Source organism: Sphaeramia orbicularis, chromosome 19 (assembly GCF_902148855.1).
Source record: "Sphaeramia orbicularis chromosome 19, fSphaOr1.1, whole genome shotgun sequence".
In the NCBI taxonomy this organism is placed as follows: Eukaryota; Metazoa; Chordata; class Actinopteri; order Kurtiformes; family Apogonidae; genus Sphaeramia; species Sphaeramia orbicularis.
This window is the reverse complement of record NC_043975.1, coordinates 49560119-49583918: the sequence shown is the minus strand read 5'-3', so window position 1 is coordinate 49583918 and position 23800 is coordinate 49560119. Positions and strand designations below refer to the sequence as shown.

At 39.2% G+C, this 23800-nt stretch overlaps 1 protein-coding gene across 1 annotated transcript in view; it reads right to left on the bottom strand.

The window, feature by feature from the left end:
- rab26 (RAB26, member RAS oncogene family) overlaps positions 1–23800 on the bottom strand; it is a 304408-nt gene that overhangs the window by 184217 nt on the left and 96391 nt on the right. The window lies entirely within an intron of this gene.

Here is a 23800-nt window from a genome sequence, read left to right as displayed (position 1 = left end):
CCATATTGCCAAGCCCTACTTTGAATAAGTACGTAACTTTACAGTTTTGTTCCTTAAATATCCAAACAAAGTAGCAGAGCAGTTATTTACTGAATCTCAGTCTAATTACTTATGGACACATCTGCCATTGGCTTCAGATTCCCTCCATCTGGAACTGACGACACAGACTGGCTGGTTTGCTGCTACTTTCACTAGTTCACAGAAGATGAATCCAAAATCATTTCTACAGCTGAGAATAAAGCGGGTATGTGGCAGTGTGTCTGACGTATGCAGGTCGTTAAGTTGCCTCATTTTTCTTCTTTTATTTTCCATGACGATTGTCTTGAGTACCTTTCAGCAATTGCTCTGAAAGTCTGAATGATCCAGGAAGTGTTTCTGTGCTGCACATGAACTAAATTACAGCTCAGTCTGACTCAGACTTAGACCATATCTTTCATTCAGACCAAAGACCACCTGTTTAATCCACGCTGTGGTCCAGGGGATGTTCAACACCTGCACATTTGTTTTGATGCAAACTGGAAACTCTGAGCCAAATGACGTAGGTGTGAAAGCAGAGCTGCATCAAACCTTTAGCTCTGGAATAGAGGACGGTAGAGTGGTGTGTGCACACAGCAGTTTAGATCATGTAGAAATATTAGAATAACAACGAAAAAAAAAAAAAAAAGAAACAGCAAGAGTGATGGAAACTACACAGCGCAGCCTAGAAGAGCCTCACCTGTTTTTAACAGTCGATAGTTCAGATCCTTCCACTGGATAATTACTGCACTCATTCATATGTTTCAACTACAACAACATCTTTAAGTCTAACTGATGCAGGAGTTTGTCATTTCTTAAACATCCATCAGTTTGACAGAAGCAGAAAGACTGGACTGTGTTTCAGTGGACAAGGGTCATGTGGTCTGATGAGTCCACAATCCGTGCGTTTCCATGACAACTTTTCTTCCTGGTTTAATCTGATTAAAGGTTGGATCCTATTTCAGATGTCCATGTAAACACCTTATTCCACTTGAAAAAGAAAAGTTCAGATTAAATTTAAACCTGATTAAAGTCAGTGGTTTAATCCTCTTTTAACTGCGCTCTAAATTCTTCCTGGACATGTAAAGCCTTTGTTCCGTTTGGACTTTATTCCTTCCATTCTGCACATGCTCAGTGTCTTGTCCTGTGGCGATGACGCACACATTCTGCGCTGGTGGAAGAATCTGCACTGCAGTCTAGTCTTCCCAAAGCGTTCCAGTGGAATATTCTGATGGGATCTACCAGCCTGGAAAACCCTGAAGGAACAGTTCAACACTGGCTTTGGATTCATTCATTTGTCCTGAACTAATGAGTTCCACAAGTGGGACAAACAGTTTGAACTGCAGCCCTAACGTTAGCTTAGCTTAGCATAATGGCTTCATTCCTCTGCTCAGACGTAGCCAGGCTTTTAGAGGTGATTTGTAGTATTTTAGGAGTGATTTGGGTCAATTCAGTTCTCCCTAATCATTCCTTTAGTCCGCTGGGGTCAATATGATCACAAACTGAGGCTCAGATCATGGTCATGTGACTTACTGCAGGAAGAAAATCTGGGAAATTAAAACTAATGCAAAGCTAAAACGCTAAAGCGAAGCTAATTTAGCGCATGCATCCCTTCCAACAAAAAGATTTTCCAACTTCCGTCAACACAACAGTCCACAGATTGTATGAGTGCAGTAAGTCGCAGATCTGAAGAAATAATTAGAGAGAATCGGATTTCACAAAATCACTGACAAAAGACGACAAATCACCTTTAAAAAACTGGCCACGTGTGACCATGGAAATGCAGTGACTATGCTAAGCTAAGCTAACAGAAGGGCTAAGCTAAGCTAACAGAAGGGCTAAATTAAGCTAACAGAAGGGCTAAGCTAAGCTAACAGAAGGGCTAAGCTAAGCTAACAGAAGGGCTAAGCTAAGCTAACAGAAGGGCTGCCAGAACAAGGCAACGTGAGCACAAACCCTTCTGCTCACTGATCTACCTCAGTAATACCTCATGTAAACCTTTATTCACGTTTAACATTTCCATGGAAACAGAAGAGAAAATACTTTAGTTCCAAATTAATTTCTTCTGGGAAAATAAATCGGATTTAAAAAACATCATGTAACCGTACCCAATGACAGTGGATGGACACACTGGGTTTATGTTCAGTTAATGAGAGAATTGACTGAAAACTTTTTCTTCAATTTTCTCTGTTTGTGATATAATAACCCTAACTTTAATTTGAGCTTTTATGAACATCTACATGATCAGTAAAATTAAATATTGGAAATACATCATTTTCACTGAAAAAATTGCTAAATACGGAGGAAAATATTAAAATAAATGAAGATAAATCACTTCAGAAAGGTTAAACATATAGGAAAAATCATTTGGGAGCTGACACAAAAGTAGCACTGAATCTTTATGGGTTAATGTCTCCGAGTTTCAATGACAATCCTTTTATATTAGTTTACATGAATTCACAGACTTTTTTTTGACAAAGTTTGTGTCCAATAAGCCACCTAACATCACAGCGATCATATATGTGTTGTATATGCGTTGAAAGACAAGCAAAGAAAAGCCTCTGAGTGACAACATAAAAGGACCACGGACCGAGGCTAAAGAAACGCAAATAACATTCAATAATGGTTGTGTACTCAACATCGTGTGCATGGCATTAGTGGTGCTATGGGAATGCTAATGACCTATATTAGAATACAAATACTTTGCAAAATTGCCCCAAAATAAGCAGTGTAATGTGTGTAATGGAAAGGAAACAAAATCACCTTGAATAAAAAAGCACAGGTGCAGATGTTGAAAACCCATTTGCTGTTGAACCTTTTGCTTCTCTGACAGGATGGACAATTTAACCCTTTTTCAGCTGCTGTTCAGAAACACATTTTCATGATTTGAGCCAGAGGAACTCATCGGTAATGGATGTATGGAATGATTATGGGTTTTTCATTTCATTTTGTTATGCAGTATGAATAAATGAAGCAGCTATTGGCCAAACCTCTGTGACTGCAGGACAGACAGGGATGAAAGCAGAGGATGGCAAGGACGAGCACTGTTGGTTGTGTTTTACTTTTCATTTAAAGTGAAGATGTTCTCAGCTCTGAGTGTAGGCTGGTGTTTACATAACTGTGAGTCCACGGTGCCATCATGCAGGAGGCTTCAGCTTGGATGTGAAATCTATCAGCGTTTTTAGATGTGTCAAAAAATCTGATGGAGAAATTAACAGACAAGGAAGCTGTGGTGTTGAATACTGCACAAACTGACACAGGGATGAATTAGTTTGTCTGTGAATAATAGGATGGACATGAAGGTTTGACTATTTAAATACTCGTTTGGTAAGTAGACATCCGGTGTCCAGTTTACACTACAAAAATCTAAATCTTATCAAGTGTATTTTTCTCATTTCTAGCCAAAATATATAATCACACTTAAAATAAGACAGAATCACCTAAAGCACAGGTGTCAAACATGCGGCCCAGGGGCCAAATCCGGCCCGCCAAAGGGTCCAGTCCGGCCCGCCAAAGGGTCCAGTCCGGCCCTTGGGATGAATTTGTTAAATGTAAAAATTGCACTGAAGATATTAATCATTTTAGTTCAGGTTCCACATACAGACCAATTCAATCTCAAGTGGGTCGGATAAGTAAAACACTATCAAAATAACATATAAATACTCACAACTCCAAATGTTTCTCTTCTAAATGTAAACTTTTTTGTCATTTTACTGTATTTACACTAAAACAAACAACACCATTTCACAAAAAGCACAATAACCTGAACAAATATAAAAAAATTGAAATATCTGAAGTGTAAGTTTACCAATATTCTGCCTCTTTATTGAATGTTTTGTGTGTTTGTTGATCCACTGTGATCTGTAAGTTGTAATTTACATGTGTAAATGATAAACTGACTCATCATATTGTTGAAATTGCACTTAGTTTTCTTAAGAATTTCAGTTTGTTCATGTTATTCACATTGTTTCAAAGGGTAGTTGGTAGATGCAAACATTCATTCATTTATTCATTTTCTGAACCCACTTTATCCTCACTAGGGTCACGGGGGTCACTTGGAGCCTATCCCAGCTACTTAAGGGCAAAGGCGGGGTACACCCTGGACATGTCGCCAGTTCATCGCAGGGCTGATGCAAACATCGTCATCGCATAATTTTACTGTTTTTGCTCTAAAACATAGAAGAAATTTGGAGTTGACATTATTTATATTATTATTGTTATTATGTCACTGGTCCGGCCACTGCAGATCAAATTGGCTTAATGTGGCCCCTGAACTAAAATGAGTTTGACACCCCTGACCTAAAGAGTAACTTTTCAGTGAGATATAAGAACTTATTTTTAGACAATAGATCTGGAAAATCTTATTTCAAGAAATCTTACCAAGATAATTTCACTTGTTCCATTGGCAGACTTTTTTGCTTGAATTAAGCAAAAAATAAAAATCTTGAATAAACCCTTTCATGCATGAACTGTGAGAACCTTAGTCAAGATTTTTTTCTTCAGTGTTTTTATTCCTCCTTAGGCCCGAAAAAACAATGCGATCGAGTTTTTTTTTCCCTATGGAGTTACAAAATATCCATGCATTTAATTTTGAAGTAAAGAAACATATGTTTAAAACCAAATATCAGAAAGTGATATGAAAACAATGAAATAAAAACATTTTAATGCTGCTAATCTGATGTCTTCTCATATTTTAACTCATTCTAATCTAGTAATTACTCACATTCATGGAGATAATATGCAAAAAAAACACTTCTTGTCTAACAAATAACAATTGATTTCCACTTAAACATGTTAGTGCAGATCAGGTTTATCAGAACAGCACAGTTACAGTAATGGTGTGAATGTCAGTGTATGGGATGATGCATGAGTGTCCTCTGTGTTGGCTGATATGGAACTAAAACAACAAAACCCATGAATATACAAGAGAACAGCTGGAGAAGAACTGTCCACTGGAGTGACCTATGCATGAAAGGATTAAGCAAAAATATCTGTGCGGGGGGGGGGGGGGGGGGGGGGGGGGGGGGGGTGTACAGTGAAAGTGAAACTACAGACTCTTTACTAATTCCTCTATTGCTGCATTTCTACTATGTGGAACCAGTTCGACTCAGCTCGGCTTGTCTCCCATCGTTGTGCACCTCATTTCCTTTCCCTTCTTACCTTCGGAAACTTGTATTTGAGGAGTTACGACATTTGTTGCCCACATCGGAACCGCAACCAGCCCGGCGCTCACTCTGCTGCTACATTCACAAGCGCCGCTAAGTAGAGAATCAAATACGAGACATTCCTGTAAATTGAATCACATGCTGTGGACAAATGTTTGGAGAGATTGGAGGGATTCCACCCTTTAGAAGACTGGAAGCTTTGACAGTGTTCCAGGTAAGTGGACCTGGTGTGGTCTGTTTCTGCCTCAACACCATGTTGGCTTTGGTTCTGACCAAAACAATGCAGCGTACGTGTGACGTCATCGCGCATGCACACGAAGGCGGAATCGATAAGCAGAATCATTAAGCAGGCAGGCAAACGATTCCAAGGAATCGAACTACTGGGAACCGGTTCTCAAACAGAACCGGTTCTCAGTTCCACCCCTATCCATGACACTGAACTGGAAAAAGGTAAAGGACCTATAACCTCATGGTACAATAAGAAATAAGAGAGGTGCCGCCGTGTGGTGCTATAAAGTACTACAAATGTAATACAGTAATACTGACTGTTACAGTGTGTGTGTTGTCCAGGGATTCACACACAATCTGGACAGAGCTGACTGCTGCAGGTTAGCATACTCATGGATTTTTGGTCAAGGAAGACGGTAGCAAAAACAGCAAGTTGATAGGACCAATATTTGTGGAGATACTAGTCATTTAGGAATACGTTGCCTTTGGCCAGAAAGGTTTTGGCGGTGGACTGCTTGGACAAATGCAGAACAGCATGCATGAATACACAACAGCATAAAAACTACCACATCTAGAACCCATGGAGCCCCACAGGTCAACACACAAGTATTGTTTTATATTGTGTTTTATGACCTTTACCTTTCATTATATTCATGCTGTGTTTAAAATGTATTAATCAGTTTTGATTATATTAAGTACATTTGATTAGTTTTGGTGTTTTTTAACAGTTTAGTTTTAATCTACTCAATAAACAACCCCTGTCTTTTTTCTAATGACCTCTTGAAATGCATTCAGCCACTCACAGGTCTTACAGGAACTAATTATTTACACCCACACCCTGATACAAGCATTATGCATTTCCAGACAGATGATATTTTTTTCATCAAACTGGGTTTTCAGTTTCATCTCATTGCATATTCTCCCTGATAATTCTTCACTTTTCCCTCTTCCTCCTTTCACTGAGTCCTGTTTGGATCCACTTAGCCTATATAGCAATAAGATCTTCCAGACCCATTCAATAGAATGTGCAGAACAGAGAAAGAAGTTGTTGTTTTTGGTTTTTTTTTTTTTATAAAAACGAGTTTCATTTTACAAGACCTTGTTTTTTTTTTTCTTTGTTCTGCGTTTCTGTTCACACACTCATCCTTTAGGGAAGTCTGTACTATTCCTTCACAGCAGTGAAACACAGCAAACAGCCATCTGTTACACTAAAAACTACTGTCTCTGAGGGTCAATTTTGGGAAAGCATTCACATATCTTAGGAGGATAACAAGGCCTGCAGTCAGAGACAGAAAAAGTCACAAGAAAACTGTCGAGAACCTTGAAGCATATCCAAACTCAGCTGCACTGATACAAGTCAATGGAAGCCAGCTCATTAGAATAAAAAGAGCTGCGTTTGTGTAATTCCTTAAGACATGGCCTACTGACATTATTACATTTTCTAAAGGTCAAAAACAAATTTTGCACCAGTAAGGATTTTTTAATTTAATTATCGTGCAGGGTATATGTCTGCATGGGTTCAAAATGTAGAGCAGCTGAACTGAAAGAGAACCCAGCAAAGCCAAACAAGACCTGCACAAACACAGGCTCAGTCCAGTCCATCTGAAATACAATCTGGTCAGGGAGTAGCGAAGCACGACAGCTTTACTGTAGGGCTCAGTGATATGGAAAAAATCATATCCTGATAATTTTTTTCATATCAGATGATATGTTTATTGACACCGTATCACTATCTAAATCAAATTACCATTTTTGTCAAGCTTATATTTTCCATCACTCATAAGTTAGATGTGAAGACATCAGAAGGTTAATTTTGTTTTATATATGATTTATTTTCTGTCAGAGGATGAACGTGACAGATGTGCTGAAGAACATTATACAACTGTTTCAGATAAATCAAACAGTCCCATATATTCAAAACTAAACTAAAAGTCTGACCAGCAGGCAAAAGCTTTCAAGTTTTAAAAGAGAACACAAACAAAACAGATCACTAAAGTTGAAAAATAAATAAAATCTTCATTCCAAAAATAAATCTTAAAGCTTTCCAGTTTTACAGGAGAAACAGAAACAACATAGACAAGTAAATTATTCTGTCAATGTCAAATGAATAAACTGAAGTAAAAATGCAACAAACTCTCAACAGTTAGTGTCACTGTACAGCTGAAGTTTATATACTACTGTGTGGGGTCTTACATGTGCTATGAAATGGGACGTGTTACCAGAAACATAACCATCTTCAAGATCCAACGCTGGGGGTCTATACGTAGGGGTGCATTCCATAACTGCTGTAACTACCGTAACTGCCGTAAACCGTAATTGAAACTTAACACACACTCCCGTTCTTCACACAGGCTACATGTATTTGTTCGGTACACGTCCGTATTGTATTGAAGACCCCGAACCGAAACAGTTCAGTACAAACCAGTGCACCGTTCCACCCCTACTTTAACAGTAACCCAGTCAACTGAGTTCTCGGTCAGATTTTCTCCCGAGGGAACACTTATTATTCCCGCTGCAGCCCAAACATTACCTTGTGCCGCTCTTATGCCTGGTCTGTGTGGGTCAACCTAACTTCACACGGCTCTGGCATGGTTGGTTCAGTGTTGGTTCGCTACTTAATTATGACTGGCTGTTCTTATGTCTGTCAAAACATGGATGGATGAATTCTATCGAAATTGTATCGAGCACGTCTCATATTTCTATTGAGGAAAAGTTGTTTTGTGATATATATCGTTATCATTTTACTAGGCTTGTGCTAGCCTATCGCCACATCACCATTGGCGATGCATTTTCCTGGTTGGCGAAGTTGTTATCAACACGTGTAGCCACAGTGACGAAGGTATCTTTTAGTAAAATCAACCAACTTACATCTCTGATCGAAAATGTCCGAGCGATAACCAAGGAAAAGAACAAATGTGGTCTCCACTACTGAAGAGTGCTGCAGAGAGCGATCGAACTCACCCGAATGTTTCCGATTTTTTACGAATTCACACTGTACACAGACACAGAGGGGTACGGAGCGGTGCAGACCGCCACCAGTGGAAGTGAAAATGAAACTTGTGTCTCATTTGTCTTTTCTCTTCCTGCTGAAGCTAAACTTTTAAAACTTACCAGAGAAAATGCTGCAGCATTAGTATCATATTAGTGTTCCCTCTGTCGTCTCCATGTTTGTTATTACTGACTGTCTTCTTCTCATTAAACTTTCCTCTTCTTCGTGGTATTTGTCCAGTATGGTTAATTCAGAGCGGCGCCCCCTGGTGGATTAACTGACAAACGCTCATCTCCAACACATTAAATGTCAGTAGCAGCACTTTGTTCCAGTCAGACTAATGAACAACGACAAATAAAGCACATTTACAAAAGGAACTAACAACTGGAATGGGATATTAAGTACTCGTATCCACTGCATGAAAAACTAGATATCGACCCTGTAAACGCCCGCCAACTTCAAAGATTCCCGGTAATTATTGTGAGTTTACAGAAAGTTCAGCTGTGCCGGAAACTGCCGCAAACGGAGCCAACGGGGAGGAGGAGCGGGGCGGGTGTGGGGGCGAGCGGGTGCGGGGGTTAACAGCTCGCAGAGGTGTGAACGACCCTCATTTACATTTGAATGTCACTGGTGCCTGCCATGTCCGACCACAGAGACACACATTGGATGTTTTTTTTCTTTTATAGCATCCCATTGGATGTACCACAAAGGACAGCTCACAGTGATTGGTCATCTGTGCAGCATTATAATATGCCCCATCCATTAAAAATATTATTATTATGTTATTATTATGTTTATTATTCAGATATTATTTACATATTTATTATTGTTGCAGGGTAATAATTCACATACTGAAAACATTACCACCAATATCAATTAAGAAAGAACACGACTGCCACGATCATGTTAAAAAATAAAGACAAGCTTTAATAAAATGTAGAATGCAAAAAGCACACTTACATATTTAAGAAAACAGTGCCAACACTAAAAATTAAACACACTTAGAATGTCCACAGTCAGTTCAGTCAGATGTGCTGTCCTCACAACATGTGACTGTGCAGCTCCAGCCACAAACAACAACACAGTAGAGTCCAAACAAGGCTTTCTGTTCTGAGCTGGAGCTTCTCCTTTACTTGACGTTTTCATTAACGTTTTTGTAACTGCAACATATAAAATACATCCAACTTCAATTACTAACAGTTATAATTAATTACTCTACACACGTAATGCACTCACATCACTAGCTTGAATATCATAAACGTTAGCTTCATTACACGTTCACAGAACAGTTTCAATCAACCAACATCTAGAACCTAATGTTGTTTTCGGATATATACACTTACAAAGAAGAAAATGTTCCAAGGCACACAGTAGTAGAGCACACTTAGCGAACATGAGTTTTTCTGAACTTTAACTGCAGAGAAAATAGCGAACGGCAAATATACGTCACAAAGATCATCTCTAGCAAAAGAGCGCCCACTCTGTATACAACCTTAGCGCACAGCGAACACAAAGATCCTTAAGGAGAAGACATCTCACTCCTATCAATTCTTAAGCCAACTGCATTTTAACAGATTTTAACTGATTTATCTATTATCAACTTATTGTAACTTATGAAAGTAATTTATACAACGTATGAAATAAGTTTGATCTTTGACCTAAAAACATCACATCAGACAAGTGTTGGTGCCATCTTCTCTGAGGGTGGTCCAGTCCAGTCTTCTGTGGTAGTAGAACATGTATGGTTCTGCCTGGTAGTGTCTGTGGTGGTAAGAACATGTATGGTTCTGCTGTAGTGTCTGTGGTGGTAGAACATGTGTTGGTTCTGCTTGTAGTGTCTGTGGTGGTAGAACATATGCTGGTTCCTGCTGTAGTGTCTGTGGTGGTAGAACATGTATTGGTTCTGCTGTAGTGTCTGTGGTGGTAGAACATGTGTTGGTTCTGCTTTAGTGTCTGTGGTGGTAGAACATATGCTGGTTCTGCTGTAGTGTCTGTGGTGGTAGAACATGTGTTGGTTCTGCTGTAGTGTCTGTGGTGGTAGAACATATGCTGGTTCTGCTGTAGTGTGTGTTAGAGTGCAGCTCAAAGGTTAGAGAGCTCCAGACTCTGGAAGGATGGAGGCCTTACAGTCCACCCAGATGTCCCATCAGCAGTGCCATCTTCTTCATCAGACCTCATATCCATTGTGATCCCCCTCCATAAATCTCCTCCTTGTTGTCCAGTTCCTCCTCTTTTGCCTCCAGCTGCTGTCCAGACAGAAGTACCATCAGTGCTGCACTGTGAGGCTAACAGTAGTAGAATGTGGTGTTTGTGTCAGATTCAGATTAAACACAGATTCGTATAAATCTTACCGTCTTTCTTCTCTGCTGTGGGCTGAAATGTTCATGTCTTCTGCCTGGACTGTTAGATCTGGTTGGCTGTATGTGTAGTTCCATTGGACTGTTTCTTTATGTCTTACAGGCCACTGGAATTAAAATATACAAGTTAGGAAGAGTAAAAAAATAGATGCATAGGATTATAACAATAGAGAAACAAACACAACAAACTATTAAGTTACTTAATCAACAGACTCCACTTTCTACTCCATTCAAGCCTGGACCTTCAGCTGGAGCTGCCATTAAATGAGCAGTCACTGCTTCACTGTGGGTGAGCTCAGTCTGAAAACCAAATAGAAATAGTTCAGAAAAAGCAGACATTAAAGGCATACATTTACTTCTATAGAGCAGAATGGATCCAAACTCTTTAAAATCTGACCGTTGCTCTGGTTCATACCATCTGTTGTTTCCTTCACTGTTTTGCAGACGGCGCACACCTTCCTAAAAAATACAAGACTAAGTCACTTTGAGGAGCAAACACCTCCAGGTTCAAGCAGGTCAATGTGACAGATTCATGACTTTAATCAGTTCCACAAGTCAAACCACACTATCATACACTGTGCAATTAACTAAGAAAGTCACACTAAGATAAAATTCCCAACCAAATAGCACACATGTAATAATTAATTGAATTTATACTTACCACAATTTTTGGATTGTGCTCCAGCCTTTTTCTGGTTCTTGTCCACAGTCTGGTGGCTCATCCAGTGTCTGCCTGGTTCAAGTCAGTGAGTTGTTGTCTCACCTCCACTGTAAACTGCTGTGTCATGTACGACTCCATTTGCATTTGTATACCTCACAGCAGGACCATTTACATACGAAAACCTCACATAGCCCAAGGGGCTGGGGAGGGGTTATTGCCAAGGCTCTCTAACCAGAGGGGGGGAATTCACGGCAATTCCCGGCAGTTAGAGAGAATTTTCTGTGGTGACTTCAAATTCCCACCAGTAGGCGTTAATTTCAAGTTCCACAGCAATTTACAGGGACGTTAACTGACGAAAACCCCACTTTTCATGCAGTGATCGGTACTTGGTATCAGCAAGTACTCAACTGTAAGTACTCGTACTCGTACTCGGTCTGGAAAAAAGTGGTATGGGTGCATCCCTAATGTATGGGATCATACTCAGAGGTGTCTCACTGGTAAATTTATTTTATATTGAATCTCATGAACATCAGTGGTCAGAATAATTGTATTTATAAGTCTATCATTTATTGTTTTGTTATACATTAGATTAGAAATAAAAATAGTTTAGATGAAAATGTTGACTTAAGTTAATTTTTTAGGATTTTTTTTGTATGAAACTGAAGCCAGATCGAACATATTTTTAAGCTCAAAATGCACCAGAATGCAGGAAAAAGACTTCATTTTGAAAGTGAAACTAACTCGCTTTAAAGTTCCTCTTATTCTCTGGGCCGCACACACACACACACACGCACACCCACACACACACACACACCACACACACACACACACACACACACACCACACACACACACACAGGAGAAGCAAGCGACAGAATCTCCGCGCAGCAAAAAAAGTTAATATATCGGCAACATATTGGCCGATGTTGATTAATTGGTGATACACTATAATCGGCCCGATTAATCGGCCGGCCGATTAATCAGGCCGATTAATCGGTTAGGCTCTATATCAAACATTTTGCATATTTTACCCAGTATCTCTCTGCTCACTGTCATTAACTCTAAAATATAGTGACACATCGAACCTATAAATTACAGCCTCTCATCATTATATAATTACGTAGGCTGACACTGCAATTTGATTAATTGTGCAGTACAGACCAACACAGTAATCAACAAAACAAGACACAATCATTAAACGTCTACAGCAGAACCATACTAAACAATTAACAAAAGCACAATGACACCCTCGACAATATGAACAGGCAACACACATACAATAAGAACATGCACACAAACACACTAAACATAAAACACATAAACACTTTCATAAAATGCTAAGCTATTGACAAATTAACATTAATATTCAACAGCAGCCACAAGAATCCGACAGCTCTGAGCTATCTGTCAATCACCCTGTCAGCCAGAGGAGCAGCTTCTTTGAATATGTATGAGCAATCAGCAGCGACAAAAAACCACACAGACCCACCTGGAACTGACACACTCAGACACACTGAAGGAAAGTCTGTTTGCAACACTGGGTTCTATGGACTCCACTGAAAACACTCATTCTGAATCAAGAGCAGACAACAGGAAAAGCACCAGCACCATTTGTTCTTACACTTTACACATCGTTAGCCTCATGGCATAATTACCTAACTCATCCACAAATGCACAAAAGTATGTGGACATGTTAAATTCAGGTGCTTCTTTTCTAACAGGGGTCTGGGATACAAAACTATAATGACTAATGTCATGATATAGTTTTATATTGGGATAAATATCAGATTGATTATTAATTTTGATGTTTCTATGTCAAATCCTCATGAACAGGACATCTTACAGCTGTAGACATGATGTGTCCCAATATTTATGTCCATATAGTTTATAAACATTGATATTTCCTTAAAGTTTAATGGGAGAGTTTTCTTCCTCAGTGAGATGTGAAGAAAGTAGATGGTTAGTTGTGGAAGAAAATGATTGTTTACAGTCAGAGCAGGAAAAAAAATGTAAAAAATGTTTGAGGTAGAACATTTAAAACCATAGTCATGGAAAAAAATTAACAAGAACAACTAGAAGTACACCCCCCCCCCCCCCCCCAATGTTTGTCTGTCTGTCTGTCCGTGTGCAAGATAACTCAAAAAGTTATGGACTGATTTGGATGAAAATTTTAGGAAATGTTGATACTGGCACAAGGAACAAGTGATTAAATGTTGGTGGTGATCAGGGGTGGGTGGGGGGGCACTGATCTGCCTTGGCGGAGGTCTGCGCTCTGTTTTCTAGAAAAGCACTCGTAGAGCGCAAACCTCTGCCAAGGCAGATCTGTGGCCCCCCAGCCCCGATGTATGTGTATGAATGTTGGGTGGTGGTGGAAGGGACCGCAGACACGAACTGGCAGAAGGGATGTAACAGTGACTGACCACCAGAGGAACTGGACCACAGGACACTGACCAGGACTGAACCACTGACCAGTCTGGATCAGATCAGTCTAACATGTTTTAAATCCTCATTGTTTCAGAATATTTACATTTGTTCATTAAATAGTTCAGTTAAATCTGACTGTTTCACTTTCTATTTGTGTGTACAATAGTGTATATGTGTGTACAATAGTGTACATGTGTGTACAATAGTGTATATGTGTGTACAATAGTGTATATGTGTGTACAATAGTGTATATGTGTGACACTGGGAATGATTTGATCTGAAAATGTTCAAACAAACTCCACTCTGACCTGTCCAACTCCTTTTTTTCACACTCAGAAACACCACAGGAATCAATAGGAGAATTGATAAGGAATTGGATTGATAATCAGAACTGATAATGGCACTGATACTGATCAGATCCTCTCAGTTCCAGCCCTGGTGCAGATATCTCTTGTGTCCATAAGGTGCCAACTTTAATGCACATTTGTATGTTTGTTGTTTACATGTTATTACTTGAATGTTTCTTCAACAGAAAGTACATTGTGCATGTTACTGTATTAGTTTTTATTTTTATTTTCAAAATACAGCTTGGTTAAATTATTCCAGTGTGTGTATTAGTACTTTTTGAACATTTTGAGCCCATTAGATAAATATAAATTTCTTAATTTTAATAATTTGTGAATTTTAAAAATGCTTGCCTGATATGTAAAGTCTTGCATGGACTTGCCCTCCTCCCTTGACAGATTTTATCAATCCCGCTCTGTCCGTGGGATGGTCACCAGGGCCACAGCTCGAGGAGACTGTTGGAACAGTTTACCGCTCAATATAAGAGACTCACAATCATATGCCCTCCTTCAAATCACAACTTAAACATTGGATGAAGGGAAACCAAGCCTGTGACCAACAGTAGATCGTCCTCACTGTGTTGTTCTGGTGGTTTTTTTAGGATGTTTGCATTTCTGTCTACTGTCTTTTTATGATGTCTTTTACAATATTTTGCCTTTTGTCAAACTGTCTTTCTTGTCACCTGCCTAGGGGACTACAGATGGAAATTAGCACTGCTGCTACAATCTGGCATATTTACAGCTGACATATTGTAGATGTTCATTAATATGCACTGTCCCTATTAAATAAATTAAATAAATTAAATTAAATTTCAACAATACCGCGATAATAATGATAACCATGATATGAAATTTTCATATCATTACATCCCTAATTGGCATCCACACTTCCATCAGCCTGCCCAGCATTTGCATTAAAATAGTAAATGGACAGCACTTACATAGCGTTTTTTCACTCCTTCATGGTGCCCAAAACGCTTTTAGAAAGCCTCCATTTACACATCCACCAAGTGAGCAGCTACCACCATGCAAGGCAACTGCTGGGTGCTCCTGTTGGGAACGATTTTAGAGTTCAGTGTCTTGGCCGAGGACACTTTGACATGTGGACAACCAATAACTAAATAAAATAAATAATCAATTAATTTATTATATTATTATTATTATTTATTATATTATTATTATTATTATTATTATTATCATCATCATCATCATCATCATCATTATCATTATATTATTATTATTATCATCTCATTATCATTCTTTATTATTATATTATTATTTTATTATCATCATTATCCTTATTATTATTATTATCATCATCATCATCATTATTATTATTATTATATTATTATTATTATTATCTATTATCATCATCATCATTATCATTATTATTTATTATTATTATTATTATTATTATTATTATTATTATTATTATTATTATTATTATATTATTATTATATCTTCCAGGCCACATTTGTATTCCAAAGGCAAAGTCTCCAGTTTGTATCCAAACACAAGCAGAAACACAGCCAGATGGATCCCTGGCAAACGAACATCTCAGACTAACTTTACAGACACAAATCTAAGTGTCAGCATTTGGCTTTGTGCTGGTGTTAATTTCCTCTCTGGCTTCGTTTTTACTATTGGGAGAAAAACACTGAAAACAGTGAGCGAACTTGCTATCAAACAAGCGTGTTCAACAAACACGTACCACCCATGCATGTGTAATTAGTGCTGACTTAATGAGAGTTAATTATTTTCAGTTTGCTGGCTCTTCAGGTTTTGAGGAGGAAATGAGGCTCAGGTAAAATCAAATGAACACAAACCTCCATAAGACACAGACACAAGTGACTGTAAGCGCTCAGATGACAGTGACAGATGCACTCTATTGCTATTTCTGAAATCTTACGCTGGGAAATAAAAGAAAAGTCATTTCTTTTTGCTGGCCTTGGGTTCAAACAAAGCACTGTAGCATGAACACCCCCTCTGCTCTCCTGTCAAGGAAACTTGTTCTATAAAGACTGCACAGAAATGTGGTTAATGAAAGACCCATTTCATAGACAAAAGAGAAAAATACAATCAGTGAATTGCTCTTCTGTCACACTGTAATCAGCTTAATATGCACTGCTGATTCTGATTTGTAAGGCAGAGGCATTTAAAGAAAAAAAGTCCTGCTCTCAGAGTTCATTAACCCTTTCATGCATGAATTATGAGAACCTTAGTCAAGATTTTCTTATTCCACTTTAGGCATGAAAAAAACAATGCAACTGACATTTTTTTTAACCCCTTTAGCCCTGTCAGCCCGCCTGCAGGCTGAAAAAATTATATTAATATTCATCTACTTTAAAAATATAATAAATCAGGACAATGGATGTTTTTTTCAACTTTTGCTCAAAGTTTAGACCCTAATGTTAATAAAAGTACATCAAAAGTGTATTTTAGTGCAAACTTTAATGTTCAAACATGATTTTTAATCTTTTGTGGGGCGAAATATATTAATATGCTATAAAATACACTATTAAAATCTCCGACATGAACAATTAATTTATGCATATCATCGTCAATCCAGCCAAAAAAAAAAAAAAAAAACAGGCGCGGATAAACATTCTAATTTCTCTTTTAGTTTGTTTCCAGTTTACTCAGGCATAGTAATAGATACAATATTTTAGACAATGGGAATAGATTCTGTGAGGTCTGTAAATGTCCATAGACACCAAGAACATCCATATGAACCTTATTATTGTGAAGGAATTCTTCCTTTACTTTGGGTTTGTCTGTTTAGGCGTTTTTCCCCTGAAAATATGGTCAGGGTTTAACAGGTTAATGAACCTTTTTTGCATGGAGTTTAAAACTGTCCATTCATCTGGACCCATGTGTTTCATGTCATGTCTCGTCAGATGTGTTAGTCATGTTAATGTTCATGTCTCGTCTTAGGTTTTCAGTGTTCTGTCTTTGTTTGATTGGTCACTTTATGTTCAGCTCCAGTCGTTCACATTTGCTCCTGTCTTGCACTTCCTGCTTTATTTTGTACACATCTCTTCCCTCTTGTTTCAGACCCAGACTTCCTCCCCTTGTGTGTTTTTCCCACCAGTGGGTGATGTTTAGCCCCACCCCTGATTGTGTCACCTGTCTTCCTTGCCCCTTCCTCATGTACAACTAGTCCTGTCCTCCCTTTGTCTTGTGCCGGTTCGCTGAATTCTGTATGTGCGTTCATGTCAAGCATCTAAATCAGTTTTTTTTTCAGATTTTTAGTTTTGTCACAGTTTTTCTGTAAGGACTTTGCTTATCATAGAGATTCTTTGGTTTAGTAGTATATTTTATCCTCCTTTGGAGCGAGCCCTATTTGTTCAAACCCTTTTATCATTATTTAAAATACTTTTGTTAAATCTTCAGTTTTTGGAGGTCCATGCATTGAGTCCACCATTTTGTATGTCAAGGAGTTTAGATTTCATTTTAAAGTAAAGAAACATGTATTTAAACACAATATCACAAAGTGATATACTGTGTGAAACTATGAAATAAAACATTTTTAATGCAGTTAATCTGATGTTTTCTCACATTTTATCATAATCTAATACTAGTTATTACTCACTTCATGGAGATAATATGCAAAAAAAACTTTTTTTTTTGTTTAAGAAAACTATTAATTACAGTCTAAATAACAATTAGCAATAGATTTACACTCAAATGTTAGTGCAGATTCAGGTTTATCAAGAACATAGAGTTACAGTAGTGGTCTGAATGTCAGTGTATGTGATGGTGCATAAGCGTCCACTGTGTTGGCTGATATGGAACTAAAACAACCAAACCCATGAATATACAATGAGAACAGCTGGAGAATAGCCGTCCACTGGAGTGACCACTATACATGAAAGGGTTAAATGGAACGTTACCATATATTTTGTGATCCAGGTCTTTACCAGATTCAAGCCAAATGGTAAACGTTTCACTGTGCACTGCATTGGTTATTTATGGCAGATGAGCAAAAGTGACCTACACATCAAAAAGAAGCATAAAGCACTGAGCCACAGGGCGGCTGTCCAATGACCAAAGGGTTGGCGGTTTGAATCCTGGCTCTGACTGTCTACATGTCGAAGTGTCCTTGGGCAAGACACTGAACCCTAAATGTCTCCCAGTAGGGCCAGGCAGCGCCCTGCATGGCAGCAGTCGCCCGCTGGTGTGTGTGTGTGTGTGCGCGTGTGTGTGTGTGTGATGGGTGAATGTGAGGAATTGTAAAGCGCTTCGGGCACCATGAAGGTGGAGAAAATGCACTATACAAGTTGGGTCCATTTACCATTTATTATGAATTTCAGTGTAATATTGTTTGCAGCTGCAGGACTTTGACGTGTCAGTTGGCAGACTCTCCTCCTGGTCTAACCACATCCTTCAGGTACCATCTACCTTATCTCCATCCATCCCATACAAAACAAGAAAAGCACTCGGAGAGCGCAGACCTCCGCCAAGACAGATCTGACCCCCCCCCCACCCCCACGCCCCGATCACCACCAAAATTGAATCATTTCTTCCTTGTGCCAGTATCAACATTTCCTGAAATTTCATGAAAATCCATCCATAACTTTTTGAGTTATCTTGCTAATAAACAAACAAACAAACAAACAAACAAACAAACAAACAAACGCACACACACATGCAAACACACAAAGCAAAGTGATCACAATACCTCCTGGTGGAGGTAAAAATACAAAGCACTACAAATGGTCATTTTGGCTGTTTCACAATTGTCATGAAGTGCTTTAGGTTTAACAGAAAATAATTCCTCAACATGCGATGCTTCAAGAATCAGTGAGTCTGTTTACATTCACACTAATACTCCGATCATGATCTGATTTGTGGAGATGTGGGATCTTGACCAACATGCATTTTTAACAGCCTACAGTCGATTTAACACATGAACACCAAGTTAATTGGAAAATCTTAAGTGTTTTCTGAAACATTTTGAAATCTTATAGTGCTATTGACCCATAGGGGAGTCCATGTGTCCATCTTACTGTTTTCATCTTATTTAATCTTTTAATGTTTTCATCTGGTTCCTTCATTCTGATCTTTTATGTGTTATTTAGAGTTTTTGTCATGTTAAGTCTTCTACATTGTTTTTCTCTTTTTGCATCCTTTAGATCGTTTTCATCTTGTTGCATCTTTTGACTCTTCATTTAGTTACATCTTTTACAACAACAACGTTTCCATCCACATTAATGCTCTGATGAGTATCTGATTATTACTGATGACGTAAACAGAATAATCAGATCTGTTTTATCAGATAACAGGGGTAATGTGATTATAATAAATCAGACTAATACACCTGGATTTGTCCCCAGTACTCCCATGTCTTCCTGCATGTATAAAGGTTAATCTGATTTATTTAGTTGTGTTACATCTGAACATGTGGAAAAACAAAATCATAGAAAACAGACGTTATGTAGTCAAACATGAGTTGAAGACAATAACTGGAAGTTTGAGACTATCATCACTGTGTACATACGAAATCTGAAAGAAATCTGTTAAAGGACTGGAGCGTCTAAACCAGGGTTTACGATTATCGCATTTCTGAAGTATATGTAAAGGCATTAGATCTGATTATTAGTAATCTGGTTAATTCCAGTTATCTGACTTTTGTGGTCATGCAAACAGGCTCAGTGAATAATAAAGAAAACGACGTGCGGTATATAACACTGATCCTTTCCCACTTACAGATTTTCCATTTTCGACACTTTTCAGAGCTTTTGATTGTGGAATGACAGCAGTGCAGATATTATCAGCAGGTACACCAGCAGAGTTATGTTGATACGAGCTCGGAAATAGAAGGAAAATGATACGTAAACTTGATTTTTACACCACTTTTCTGCCTTGATCGTACTCAAAGCACCTACATACATTCACAAACCAATGGAGGAGTATGAAGTATGAGGTTCTATCGACAGGAGCTGAGAATCAAACCAAACTTCCACTTTTTTTATTTGTTACATCTGCCCCATGCATCAATGTAAGAGGGTATTAAAAAAAAAAAAAAAAAAAAGAAAAAAACAGTCCTGTGGGACGAACTTTCTCATTTGTCCATTACCACAGAGCCAATCAGCGCCCTCGTTATATCATGAAGACAGAGGACGGACAGAAATACAGACAAAATGAAGACAGAGGATGGACAGAAATACAGACGAAATGAAGACAGAGGACGGACAGAAATACAGACGAAATGAAGACAGAGGATGGACAGAAATACAGACGAAATGAAGACAGAGGATGGACAGAAATACAGACGAAATGAAGACAGAGGATGGACAGAAATACAGACGAAATGAAGACAGAGGACGGACAGAAATACAGACGAAATGAAGACAGAGGACGGACAGAAATACAGACAGAATGAAGACAGAGGACGGACAGAAATACAGACGAAATGAGACAGAGGACGGACAGAAATACAGACGAAATGAAGACAGAGGACGGACAGAAATACAGACGAAATGAAGACAGAGGACGGACAGAAATACAGACGAAATGAAGACAGAGGACGGACAGAAATACAGACAGAATGAAGACAGAGGACGGACAGAAATACAGACGAAATGAAGACAGAGGACGGACAGAAATACAGACGAAATGAAGACAGAGGACGGACAGAAATACAGACGAAATGAAGACAGAGGACGGACAGAAATACAGACGAAATGAAGACAGAGGACGGACAGAAATACAGACGAAATGAAGACAGAGGACGGACAGAAATACAGACGAAATGAAGACAGAGGACGGACAGAAATACAGACGAAATGAAGACAGAGGACGGACAGAAATACAGACGAAATGAAGAACAGAGGACGGACAGAAATACAGACAGAATGAAGACAGAGGACGGACAGAAATACAGACGAAATGAAGACAGAGGACGGACAGAAATACAGACGAAATGAAGACAGAGGACGGACAGAAATACAGACGAAATGAAGACAGAGGACGGACAGAAATACAGACAGAATGAAGACAGAGGACGGACAGAAATACAGACGAAATGAAGACAGAGGACGGACAGAAATACAGACGAAATGAAGACAGAGGACGGACAGAAATACACGACGAAATGAAGACAGAGGACGGACAGAAATACAGACGAAATGAAGACAGAGGACGGACAGAAATACAGACAGAATGAAGACAGAGGACGGACAGAAATACAGACGAAATGAAGACAGAGGACAGACAGAAATACAGACAAAATGAAGACAGAGGACGGACAGAAATACAGACGAAATGAAGACAGAGGACGGACAGAAATACAGACGAAATGAAGACAGAGGACGGACAGAAATACAGACGAAATGAAGACAGAGGACGGACAGAAATACAGACGAAATGAAGACAGAGGACGGACAGAAATACAGACAGAATGAAGACAGAGGACGGACAGAAATACAGACGAAATGAAGACAGAGGACAGACAGAAATACAGACAAAATGAAGACAGAGGACGGACAGAAATACAGACGAAATGAAGACAGAGGACGGACAGAAATACAGACGAAATGAAGACAGAGGACGGACAGAAATACAGACGAAATGAAGACAGAGGACGGACAGAAATACAGACGAAATGAGACAGAGGACGGACAGAAATACAGACGAAATGAAGACAGAGGACGGACAGAAATACAGACGAAATGAAGACAGAGGACGGACAGAAATACAGACAGAATGAAGACAGAGGACGGACAGAAATACAGACGAAATGAAGACAGAGGACGGACAGAAATACAGACGAAATGAAGACAGAGGACGGACAGAAATACAGACGAAATGAAGACAGAGGACGGACAGAAATACAGACGAAATGAAGACAGAGGACGGACAGAAATACAGACAGAATGAGACAGAGGACGGACAGAAATACAGACGAAATGAAGACAGAGGACGGACAGAAATACAGACGAAATGAAGACAGAGGACGGACAGAAATACAGACGAAATGAAGACAGAGGACGGACAGAAATACAGACGAAATGAAGACAGAGGACGGACAGAAATACAGATGAAATGAAGACAGAGGACGGACAGAAATACAGACGAAATGAAGACAGAGGACGGACAGAAATACAGACGAAATGAAGACAGAGGACGGACAGAAATACAGACAGAATGAAGACAGAGGATGGACAGAAATACAGACGAAATGAAGACAGAGGACGGACAGAAATACAGACGAAATGAAGACAGAGGACGGACAGAAATACAGACGAAATGAAGACAGAGGACGGACAGAAATACAGACAGAATGAAGACAGAGGACGGACAGAAATACAGACGAAATGAAGACAGAGGACGGACAGAAATACAGACGAAATGAAGACAGAGGACGGACAGAAATACAGACGAAATGAAGACAGAGGACGGACAGAAATACAGACGAAATGAAGACAGAGGACGGACAGAAATACAGACGAATGAAGACAGAGGACGGACAGAAATACAGACGAAATGAAGACAGAGGACGGACAGAATACAGACGAAATGAAGACAGAGGACGGACAGAAATACAGACGAAATGAAGACAGAGGACGGACAGAAATACAGACAGAATGAAGACAGAGGACGGACAGAAATACAGACGAAATGAAGACAGAGGACGGACAGAAATACAGACGAAATGAAGACAGAGGACGGACAGAAATACAGACGAAATGAAGACAGAGGACGGACAGAAATACAGACGAAATGAAGACAGAGGACGGACAGAAATACAGACAGAATGAAGACAGAGGACGGACAGAAATACAGACGAATGAAGACAGAGGACGGACAGAAATACAGACGAAATGAAGACAGAGGACGGACAGAAATACAGACGAAATGAAGACAGAGGACGGACAGAAATACAGACAGAATGAAGACAGAGACAGAAATACAGACGAAATGAAGACAGAGGACGGACAGAAATACAGACGAAATGAAGACAGAGGACGGACAGAAATACAGACAGAATGAAGACAGAGACAGAAATACAGACGAAATGAAGACAGAGGACGGACAGAAATACAGACGAAATGAAGACAGAGGACGGACAGAAATACAGACGAAATGAAGACAGAGGACGGACAGAAATACAGACGAAATGAAGACAGAGGACGGACAGAAATACAGACAGAATGAAGACAGAGGACGGACAGAAATACAGACAGAATGAAGACAGGACAGAATGCTTCTTCCGTATCCGTCTGCGTCTTTAACGTAGAGCCTGAATGGGCCTTGAGAACAGACTCCAGGGGAAAACACCAGATGGTTTGTACCTTTACATTTCTTATCTGAAGAGAACATTTCATTCTCTCTTTGTCACTTTAACATTTGTGAAAAGTTGTCATTGCATTTTGAATAGTCAGGTTTTCAGCTGGATCCTGGACCGGGCTGATGTTCCCTCGCAGGTGGAATGGAAACCACAGTTGGTGCTTCATCTGCAGACATGAGGACAGGAGGTGTAGATGATGATGAGGCTGTCGACTGCATTTCCACTGCGAGGGCTTCATGTTTATGCCTTAATGATGCCGTTGCTTTGTTCAGCACCTCTTCCTTCCCCTCCAGGTTGTGCTTTTCTTTCACTTCTACAGCTTTAAT